Below are 12118 nucleotides of genomic sequence, written 5' to 3'. Positions count from 1 at the left end.
AAAAGATCGATCTCCAGGTTGGTCTTACGACTTGGAATTGGAGACAAATTGGAGTGCGACGTACTCCATATAAAATTATGGGTAGTTTAAGTCATCGTTCTGCGGTTCTAGAATTTTTGTACCAAATACAGGTCACTGAACTCTGCTGTTTTTTTATTATTTTGGGATGCGAACATGGATCTTTAGCTTCGAAGTTACTTATTATTTTGTTCATTTTTAGAGATGGTTTCGAAACGTTGAACGCGTACGAGCGCGTTCCTCGGAGCTTTCTTCGCGAGATAAGGCTACTTGTAGGGTGGGCGTTTTATAATTGACATCGTAACGAGGCGCGAACAGCCACGGTGCGACCCACTCCAGCCAACCGACCCACACGCCGACTATACCGCTCTCTAGCTATTCGAATGGCTACTGTTGGAGTTTTGCGAGAACTAACCAGTATAGGTGTACGGTAAAGTCTCCTTAAATGCACAAATTTCTCTACAATAAATGCAAGGTGTCCGATCCTCGAGCCGTGTAACATGATCCAAGACGGGGTATTTTCCGCTCAAACAGCTGTTCAAGTGTCCAATCGAAAGTCTCTATAAATACTCAAATATTATGGTAATATTATACGATAATATTACTCTACCATAAATGCACTGAAACCATCCCCACCACTGGGGTGTACACCCCTTGAGGGGTCGAGGAGTTCGATCGCTGAGTAGTGTAACATGATCTGGAATCGGATATCTCGATAACACAAAGCTCAACGATAAAACTCACCGACGTACCCCGGTCTTTTCGCTCCGTTCTCTTCTTTATTCGCTGTCCTTCTCTACGTTCGAAGCTCGCCAGCAAACATCAGAGAATATACGAATTCTACGATAAACGCACAAGTTCAGTCCCGAACTTGTGCATTTGAGGGGTTCATCCCGTGTGACGGCCATTTTTTTACAACGTTTTTCCGGAATGTTTTATGACGGAATGAAAAAACACAGAGCTTTCAAATATTTACTATATATTTATTCAGCCTTTAACTGTAACATTGAATTTTTTTAAGCAAAAATATAACGTGGATCGCGAGATTTAGCGGTCGCGAAAAGAGTTACGCCAGCTGTCTCTACGGGAGATTCAAATGAGAATACTCGAATTTCTCGACTTTCTTTAGAACAGGGGATCTTTCGAAGAAGTTCGGTGACCAGTTTGCGTAGAATTTAACGCGAGAATTTGTACGCGCCGTGGAGTGCAGAGAGAAAATAGCGGGAGAGGGAGTTCGCGAGTGGCTCGTTTTCCTGGAAGACGTCTAATTCGGCCGAAGGAAATCGTGGCTCGGAAAGCCGTATCGAGCAGCCTCGACGATCGGGAAGACGTGTCTTCTCGCATGTTCTTGCCTCTCTGGGTGGCTTATATCGGGCCTCTTGGTCGACGTCCAAATACCTCTTCCCCGGGAGGATGTTCGACCGGTCGACTCCTGTACTTTTCTCCCGAAACGAGTTCAAGATCTCCTCTCGCGTAGAGGTCGGTCTCTACGTGCTTCATACCCGATACGTCATCGCTCGTATCGATACCGACGATAAAGAAAGGGAAAATTCTTATTCGTAGTGAAAGATACTCGTCCGTTACTCGACAGACAAAAACAACTGAAATTCTTGCAATCGTAGCACTCGTCAACATTTTCACGATACGGTTTGCCTAACGGAAAATATTTCAGAAAAAAATGAGAAATCCCCAAATTTGTTGATAATGGGAGCACCCCGGAGACATGCTGTACAAGATGTAACAGGTTTCATCCTGATTGGTCAAGCCATCTCGGCGTCATCGAGTAACATACACAAAAAAAAGAAAAATATATACATGTCGAATTGAGTAACGTCTTCCTTTTCCAAGTCGGTTAAAAAGCAAAGTTGTCTTTCTTCTTTTCACGTGTCTTGACGATCAGGTTCAGGAAGTTGAGTCATTCGCGTAGGATATGTTTGCGATCGCCAGTGTTTTCTTCGGACGGTCAAATACCGGGAAACTTGGGTTTAGCGATCGAACGTTTAAGAAAGAAACGTCGTGGCGGATTTCGAAGTGGCTCTGGCCCTGGGCCAGGAGGAGGAGTGTACGGGGCGACATATGCCTGCCAAAAGGCGTTATCATGCCACGTTTTCTTAGTCGAGCACCGATATGCGGTTGCTTCGAGTGCATCGGTCTCTCCGTGACCCCCGACCACCTTCTGCGGTTGTCATCGATGATAGTTTAGTCGCCATCGTTATTAGATACGTCGCTATGTAGTAAAAGCCTTGAAGAGCGAACTTTATGGAGGGTGTCCTATAGAGGGATCCTTAGAGAGTTTATATTTCTTGTTCTTTATTTAAGTGCATAAAAGAATTATTCTTACATTGCACTGTCTTTTCTTACAGTTTTTTCTTTAACAATTTCTTATTTTTATTACATTTCAGTCTTATATTCAGGAACTAATTATTTAGATTTTGGTATTTTTCTTATACATAAACGTTTAACTTATTCTACATCACATTTTTTGTAAATATAGCCATTTCTTAATATTATTTATATTACATTGCGGTCAGTCTTATATTAGATATAACGAACTTAAATGAAAGACCCTTAGAGAGGTCTCCTAATAAAAGGCACCTCGTTTACGATGAGTTCTTATCATTTTGCACATTATAGGATCGTTCGGTAAAGGAGTGATGTTGATAGGCTGATGTTAAGTATTTAACACGTCGGTCACGGTAACAACGGCTGACCGGACTTTTCATTAGTCCTTTATTTATCAGCGGGAGTTACAAGTTAAAGTTTGTTTTTAACTCTTTCGCTGCGGATGACGCACATGTGCGTCCAACTGAAAATATACGGTTGTTTTTATTATTTTTCAGTTCTCATTTCTTTTGTTCGGCAATCATATTACATATAACATAAGTCAGCACAAATATATGTTTTTCAAAATAATCATATTAGAACATTTGTAAGAAATTTTTCATTAAAAAAAAAAATATCATAATTGCAACTCTCAGCGAACGGCTACTTATTTTCGTCCGCAGCGAAAGTGTTAATTGTTGGATGGCAGCACAAGCTTCTCTTCTTTTGGAAGCTTGTTAGTCACAACTCTATAAGATGATATAAGACCAAGATGGACGCCTGGATTTTAAAAACTTGTAGGAAATTCAGTAATTAAAGGGTCAATGCACGTAACAGTGTTTCATATCGCAGAAATTACCTTTTCCTTAGAGGACGCTCTTCATAAAGTTCAGGAATCGCTAGACATTCGTAAGTTGATCTTGATTCGGTAAATTGACGAGAGAGGACAGGAACGTGTAATCTCGATCAACGGGGATACTCTTCGGGGATCTCGAGATCATGTCAACCGCGCGCACCAATGATAAGCCACGGTTCTAACACGTTGCTCAATGTTCGAACAATGCACGCGTCCCGAGGGCTTGGCTGTAGCATTGTTATTTAGACGGTCGTTGCATTCCCATTGTGACTCGAGGCTAGCCACCCTTTGTCTCCAATTTGACTAAATATTAAAGCATAGAACGACGCTAAAAAAAGAACGATTGTGTTCCGTGTTCTGACTCACAGTCAACGCCGGCCATACGATAACGTCATAGTTACATCATACGTATATACGACGCGCCGTTACGTCTCTAGAATCTTCAACAAACCGAAACCGTACCTCCTACTCCTCGTTACTGTTTGGTTTGGCTGGAAACCGATGAAAATAAATCTACCGGTTAATTGGCAGCTCGATTTCCGCGAAAGGCTGAAAGATACGGTCCGCGAAGAGACGTTCGAAACAACAGAATTCTTGGGATTCCAGCCGGAGAAACACGCGGATATTTGCGGATGCAACTCGTTGCAGAAGCCGCATCGATTCCGTGTTCCTGCTCGGGCTCGCCTCTCGCCTCGTGCCGTCGATGAAACGTGAATAAAACCGAGCACGCTCGACGCGCAAGGGCTCGCACGGGCGCGTGCCAATAAAAAATGTACGCGGGCCACGGAGTAGAGTGTCGGCGCGCGCATTAATGCGCCTGGTGTGCACGAGTCGATCGCGTTTTTTGCCTTTTTCGACGTCGATTATTTCTTTGCATAGTTATGTCTCTCTAAGTGCACAAGCTCCGGACTGACCTCGTGCGACTAACGTAGATATAGTATATTATTTGATGTTCGCCGAAGCCCATCGAACGTAGACAAGGACTTTTTCGACGTCGGTTATTTCTTTGTATAGTTATGTCTCCGTAACTGCACAAGCTCGGGACTGACCTCGTGCGACTAACGTGGATATAGAGTATATTGTTTGATGTTCGCCGAAGCCCATCGAACGTAGACAAGGACTTTTTCGACGTCGATTATTTCTTTGTACAGTTATGTCTCCGTAACTGCACTAGCTCGGGACTGACTTTGTGCGACTAACGTGGACATAGTATATTGTTTGATGTTCGCCGAAGCCCATCCAACGTAGACAAGGACTTTTTCGACGTCGATTATTTCTTTGTACAGTTATGTCTCCGTAACTGCACTAGCTCGGGACTGACTTTGTGCGACTAACCTGGACATAGTATATTGTTTGATGTTTGCCGACACCCGTCGAACGTAGACAAGGGCAGCGACAGTGTTGGGGCTGGTTTTTGTGCACTTATCCTTTTTCTTATTAATTCCTTCTTTCTTTTTATTTTTCATTGCTTTATTTTTTAGCGCTGTGGGCTTTTTCTTTTAACTCGTCCTAAACCAACCATGAAAAACCGGGTCGAATGCCCAGGATTCGAACCCAGGTTCTCAGCACGGTAGTCGGCTACTATACGCACTGCTCTACTGTCCGCACCTGTGCACTTATCCTGAACAAATTTGTGAGTCTAACGAGACATTACTGTATAATACAGCCTGTATTGCGCCGCTTGGCAATTTTCGATCCGGAAATAAGAAAGGTTGTGGCACTTAAACGGTTAAATACGTAATTAAGTCTCTAATTAGGTCTTAGGTTAAAGTTTCCCATCTAGAGAACCGTGTTATTTTACGCTTCGTTTTGCATCAAGTTTCAGAGTTTCAGTCGCTATAGCAATGCGTTAATAGAGTTACTAGCTCCTGCACCTATGTATCTCTATGCTAACTTCACCTACGGTGACTTATGCCTATAGCAACGTATTCTCGTAGTAACTCGTTTCTACGCTAACTTATTCCTGCTCTCTTTTCCCCCTATTTTAGTATGTCTTCCCGGTCGGGCACTTTCCAAGCCACCTCCTCCCTCGTTGCTCGTATATCTCCACGCCACATGTTCCCGAGGCTCTTCTTCCTTTCCGACTCTATATACACACTCGCTTTCCTCTTCCTTTTCCCGATATCTTCGAGTTAACGCGTCAGCTATCGATTTACTTTCCTTCGAAACGAAAATTCCGTGTCATCTTACGAACTCGAACTACAGACCTACGAGTCTCTCCTCTATTTTTATCAAGGAGGAGGTCTCAATTGGAGTGAGAATAGAAAGTTCTAGGGATTATTTTTTCTATAAAAAGAATAGTTTATTCTGTACCTAATCCAAGAGTTTCTAGCAGGGCCGGCGTGATGTTTCGCGGGGCCGGGTTCAAAAATTTAGCGGGGCCTGAATTCACATTCAAATCCTACACTTAAATTTTACAACGAGGAATTATTTATTTACAAATGCTATATATTTTTTATAAGATGGATATTAAATAATAATACTTTGATGATTCTTGTCACCCCTTTCAATTTAATCATCGCTACTAAAAAAATGTCTTGCATCTCAGCAAAAATTGCTAATGATATCATCAGTCTGTAAAAAGTTAATCGGTGCCTTTTAATTCAATAATTTTCGTAGACCGCGGGGCCTTTTAAAACGCTGGGCCGGGTTCGGGTGAACGCGCTGAACCTGCCTTGCACCGGCCCTGGTTTCTAGTATTTGACTATGAGTCCATTTAAACATAACCCCGTCCGCGGATCAAATCTAGATTTTTTCGTTTGGCGCTGGTAGGAGTGACTGATAGCTTTCGCATGGCACCACAGTGGTGGAGTGCGGACATTAGAGCATCGCGTAGCGTAGCCGACTACCACGCTGAGAACCTGGGTTCGAATCCCGGGCGCCCGCCCCGGATTTTTCATGGTTTAAAAGTATTGAAAAAGCCCATGGCGCTTAAAAAATAATGAAATAAAAAATAAAAAAAAAGAAATAATTAATAAGAAAAAGGAAATGTTATACCTTGTAAAAGCAATAAGAAAGTGCAAAAACAACAAAGGGAGCGAAGAAAAATCCGTAGCTCCTAGTTAAGCACTATAAATATAACACACGCCACAATGGTGCCACCGGACGGCATAGCGTTAGTATCGATGCATGAATCCGTCCTAGGATCGTCGAGAACTTGTAGAAAATTTGTACCAATTGACCTACATAATTAGGCGCACAGTGCTTTCGCTTCTCCTCCAAAAACTTTTCAAAGTACCCGGGAAATCCTCGCAGACCTAGTGCCGAAGTTTCATTTAGCAGCGAGCACGGTTGTGTTGTAGAACTTTACAGGGGTTCTCGAACTTTTTGGAAAGTGACCAGTTAATAAGCGAGACTTTCCTCGCCTGAGATATACATATACATATAGCGTTATGATTATTTTAACTCGTTCAAAATTCAATTTCCCTACCTTTCAATCTCGGCACACTATCTTTCATTCCTATCTGATTTGATTAACGATCTGGGTAATTATAGAGAACGGATACATCCTCACCGATTTCGATGATTTTTAAATATGTTGCAGAAATCAACATTTTGAACAAGTTTTTCCTACACGTATAACCGTCGCTCGGCCTTAGTTTCCGAGATATTTGCACTCTTTGTTCAATTAAAAAACTTACAGATCCTCAATCATAGATGGAACGACAGTGATTGAAAATCGGCTTACTAAAATACAGGAAAGGCAAAACTAATTGATTATTAACGCAAAACTGATCTCATAGCTCAACATCCAATGTAATCAAACGCTAACACAAACCCGTAGCTCAGCAAATAGTGTAATCAAACCAAAATGTTTCCATACCCGCTCACTTCCGTTTGATTACATTTCAAAGTGAACAACGAAACCAGAATGGTTTTCAACCATGAAATAAATCAGTTTATCATATCTACCGCATATAGTCAAATATTCACGCAAGTTCATTTTTAACCGATTTCGAAAAGGAGGAGGTTACTCAATTCGACATGTGTGTATATATTTATATATATACACACACACATTATACATCGACATTCATTCCGATTGGTCAAACCATCTCGGCGTCATCGAGTAACATACATAAAAAATATATATATATATATATATATATTCGGTGCCTTTTAATTCAATAATTTTCGTAGACCGGGGCCTTTTAAAACGCTGGGCCGGGTTCGGGCGAACGCGCTGAACCTGCCGGTGCAAGGCCCAGCGTTTTAAAAGGCCCCGCGGTCTACGAAAATTATTGAATTAAAAGTCAGATCGCAGAGTTCCGCGTCTCGTCATTGTACTTTGTCACGAAAAAATGTAGATACACGGAATGCAATGAGAATTAACGCGAAATCCGTAAAAACTTTATTAAAAAGTCAATCGTTAACCCAATATTAACTCGCATATACGAATGTCTCATTTATATTTCAATTCGATAATCTTGAATTCAAATTGCACATTGTCGAGCATGATTACTATTATACATGTATATTTTCGTAAAATAATTAAATTCAATTTGTATAATTATCGCGAGAGTAATCGGCGAACTCGTTGGCGTATAAAATTTCGAATAGTTTCGAGTATTCTAGAATGAAAAAGGATCCACTTACCCATGTTAATACTTACCCAATATATATATAAATAAATACCCAATAAATATATATATACGCGCGCTCTGATTGGTCGGGGTTTTCTCTTAATATCTCCTTAACGAAGCCCCATCCGACATTTTTGTAAAGGAAATTGTTGTTCAGAATCGTCTCAGCTACCCCCTCATTTCCGGCTTCTCCCCGACTTTTGGGACACCCTGTATAATTACCACGATCTGTTACTCCGTAAAAGCATCGAATCCATAATTTCATTCCTATCCGACTCGATTAATAATCTCTCGCTCCAAAAAGCGTCCAATTCAGCCCTGTACCTAAATAGGCATCCCGCAGGCCCGTCCTTGGACGTTCGATTTTTGTGGGGCGCCCGTTGCGTCACCGCTAGCAACAATAACAAGAAAAAGAGAGGAGCGCGAACGAAAGGAGGGCCTCCTTGGAGAAAATACGCGGCGTCACGCCGAAAGAGCTTCGTCTCAATTAAGTTAATCGAGGGGGAGAGCAGAAAACGCGACTCGTTGTTTGTCCAGCGCTGACTCACGTTCGGTTTTCGTCGCGATTAATGTTATTCGACCTCGAGGAAAGAAATAAAGGGACGGGGAAAGGACCACCGTGACCATAAGTGGAAGCAGGGCTCTCGCGGCTCGCCTTATCGTCACTCGGATTAAATGATACGCGAGCCTGTAACGTAACGTTGCACTCGACGTACTTGTCGTTATTGTTACGCGTGCACCATGCTGGGTGTCGAGCTGTCCGAATGGATTTCAAAATCGACTCCCTCGGGGCCTTATGCGAAATACGCTCGAAATCGATAATAAACTGTTGCGGGAGATCTTATTCTTTTACGCTACGTCATACACATATGAAAATATAGAACGAGCCTTTCCGACTTGGACTATTTTCGTAATCGCTCGCGTATATTCGGCTTGTCGTAGTTGCATATTACAATCAGTGATTTTCAATCTGTTCCGTTTCCTAAAAATTGAAACTAATATTAACCATTCTGTTACACTATTTTACTTATTTAATATATTCTTGCATGTGCATAATAATGACAAGAATATATTAAATAACCAAAATAGTGTTACAGAATGGTTAATATTAGTTTCAATTTTTAGAAAAAACAGATAGAGAATCACTGATTATCAGTTACCCCTCGTATAAAGGTTCGGTCTATATTTTCATATGTCTGTGGGCTACGTACGCTTGCAATTTGAAGGGAAAAGATTACTAAGCTGGAGTAATCACGAGAAAAATATTCGAAGCGAATACTTGTAATTTGAATCCCCAGAGAGGAAACAGCGAGCGTCGTCTAAGAGACGCGAGGTTCCCAGAAATTGTTGCGTAAGTTTCACAGGGTAATTCCACCGCGAAATGGGACACTAAATAGAGCAGCATCTCAGATTTTACAAATTTTAGTACGTTGCAATCTTCAGCGATACTAAAACGTCTCTCAAAGAATTTTTCAGAATGTGAAATTATGAATTCTACAGGTGTTCGAATTACTCGCGAGCAATCGTCTTGGACATTACATAAGCTCCAAGTGCGATTGAGCCCATACAGGAAAATCAGTTTGTTATCGAATTCTCATCGCGACGATTACTCGCCACCAAGAATCTTTTTCTTTTATTATTTTTTTTTTTATTTTTTTTTTATTGTGTTTTTATAGTTACATCCACCTAACAGGGTTATTAGTAACTACATGAATTTCTGGTGCGTCTAAATTTGGGTGAATAGTTTTGTTTGTTTAAGGAACGTGATTAAGTTATTACAATTTTCAAGTGTATTGGTGGCGTTTTCGATTTTTTCATGGATTTTGAATTTTCTTCTTTCTCGTTGGTACTTGACGCAGGAGGTGATGATGTGTTCTATCGTGTTCGGTGTGTTGCAACCGGTACATGTAGGTTTTTCTTGATTTTTGATTACCAAGAATCTTTGTTTCTGAGCGTAACAAGGTTAGGAGCCGGTGCCTTAAGGCGATCGCCGTCATCGACGTTCCAGGTTGATTAAGATTCTCGTTCGATGAAACGGCGATTCCCATAACGGAAACTGGGAAAATCGCGTGAGATCCGAGTCGATCTCCGAGGAAAATAGGAAAGAGCCAGCGAGCGCCCTTGGGGTTAACGGCGAGAAATCGTTTCTCGCGGCATATCTGCGTCGACTGACTCATTGTGGTCGTTCCATATTGGATATCGTGCTAGATTTTAAAAGGCCGCCGACTGTCGCCTTGGAATGCGCCACTATAGCCGCTTATGGCTGAAAAACGGCTCGAGGAGGAAAGTTGGTGGCGATTGTAAGAGAGAACGCGAGTGGCCGTTTGGATAATGGAAACAGGAAGAGTATTCTGATCGTCGTTCGTACAGTATCGCGAAATCAGCATGCCGGCGACCGGTAGTGGACTACTTGACGATGAGAGGATGAGGAAAACGATTGCGTTGATAAAAAGGAATTTCTATGGATCCTTGTTCCCGTGGAATATTGACTGATCGAGCAGATAGCTGTTGGATGTGTTAGGAGTCCTAACTCAGGACCTAACGGGCGTAATTACTTTATATTTATTTAGTCATACCTTGAAAAAGTGGGCTGGACGGCCGGGATTCGAACCCCGGCTCTCACAAGGGCAGGACACGACGCACGGTGGGACGAAACAGCTTTCGGCGATCAAAAACCGACTTTCGTGAATTCGAAGAATGGAAAAACTGTTTACGTACATCGATAGAGGATAAATTGCTGTTTAATGTAGTGCAATCCGTTTTTTGATATTTGCTTCCGTTTTTCTGTGGTACGCATTCAAAGGCAGTTGAAATTCGTCCAAGCAAAACGCTTACGATATTACTCCTAACTTCAATATACGATTCTAAAAAACTTTGCTCAGAAAGACGTTATTCAAATGAATTATAATGTTTACTAGATTTGTATAGATAGTATTCAAGGCATAAAGTAAGTCAAAATGTTAACCACTTTTTAAATAATAGGGTCTGCTTGAAGAGAAGTACATTTAAGTAAAATTGTAACTTTACGCATGGTTATCAAAAATTGATCGCACTTGTCCGAAGTTTAATTGCTATCACTGGAAAGGGTGAATCATCCTCTATCAAATTCTGCAATGATCAGGTGCACCTAGGTGCCCTATTTCGAGGAAATGGCGATTAAATTAGACTAAACACGTGTTAGCCGCAGCGCTTGATAATCGAAAAGCGGTACTAGATGCGATGGTTTGTCTGTCATATAGACTTTTTAATGGATTTACCGAGAAGATAAACATGTATACGAACTCCTCATGATGACAAACTAAGTTGGAATGTAGACAATTTTTAAATAATGGGGCTCGAGTCTAAAAATAATACATATATACGTTTGACGGAACTCTTAACTTTACGCGTGATTATAAAAAATTGACCGCACTTGTCCGAGGTTTAATTGCTATCACTGGAAAGGGTGATCAATCCTCTATCAGATTCTGCAAAGATCAGGTGCCCCTTTTCGAGAAATTGGCGATTGTACTAATGGGACTTGAACAGAAAATAGTATGTACGTTTGACGGAACTCTTAACTTTACGCGTGGTTATCAAAAATTGACCGCACTTGTCCGAGGTTTAATTGTTATCACTGGAATGGGTGATCAATCCTCTATCAGATTCTGCAAAGATCAGGTGCCCCTTTTCGAGAAATTGGCGATTGTACTAAATGGGACTTGAACAGAAAATAGTATGTACGTTTGACGGAACTCTTAACTTTACGCGTGGTTATCAAAAATTGACCGCACTTGTCCGAGGTTTAATTGCTACCACTGGAAAGGACGATCAATCCTCTATCAGATTCTGCAAAGATCAGGTGCCCCTTCGTGCCCCTTTTCAAGAAATTGGCGATTGTACTAAGTAGGACTCGAACAGAAAATAGTATGTACGTTTGTACGCTTACGTCTATGATTATTACGTAAATCTTGTCATGTTTAAATTACTAAATACGTTTCTCTCATAGTTGACAACAGGTTTGAGTCGAATTTTGGTTAAATAACAATAAATATGTCAAACAAGTGAAAGATATTGAACGCGTTACACTTTATACGTGAATATTTGGACACCCTGTAGCTCAATTTGATTTATACTAATACAATTTAAGTATCATAGTATAGGGAATAAATTCCTAAAATTTCGTTAAAATATTTTCAAGAGAACCAAAGTTACGGATTTTTGATCGCCGAGAACCGTTTTGTCCCACTGTGCGACGTTCGGATCACGGATTTTGTTCAAACAGTGTACACTTCTAGTAGTCCATTAGGGCAATATAATGTGCAAATATTAAGGCGTACTACTTTGACGTTTTCGAAAT

The 12118-nt window shown here is 41.1% G+C and overlaps 1 protein-coding gene across 3 annotated transcripts in view; it reads left to right on the top strand.

Moving 5' to 3' along the window:
* LOC128896008 (uncharacterized) overlaps positions 1 to 12118 on the top strand; it is a 107285-nt gene that overhangs the window by 79579 nt on the left and 15588 nt on the right. The window lies entirely within an intron of this gene.

Source organism: Hylaeus anthracinus, unplaced genomic scaffold, assembly GCF_026225885.1.
Source record: "Hylaeus anthracinus isolate JK02 unplaced genomic scaffold, UHH_iyHylAnth1.0_haploid 5, whole genome shotgun sequence".
Classification (NCBI taxonomy): domain Eukaryota; kingdom Metazoa; phylum Arthropoda; class Insecta; order Hymenoptera; family Colletidae; genus Hylaeus; species Hylaeus anthracinus.
This window is presented reverse-complemented; position numbering and strand designations above follow the sequence as displayed.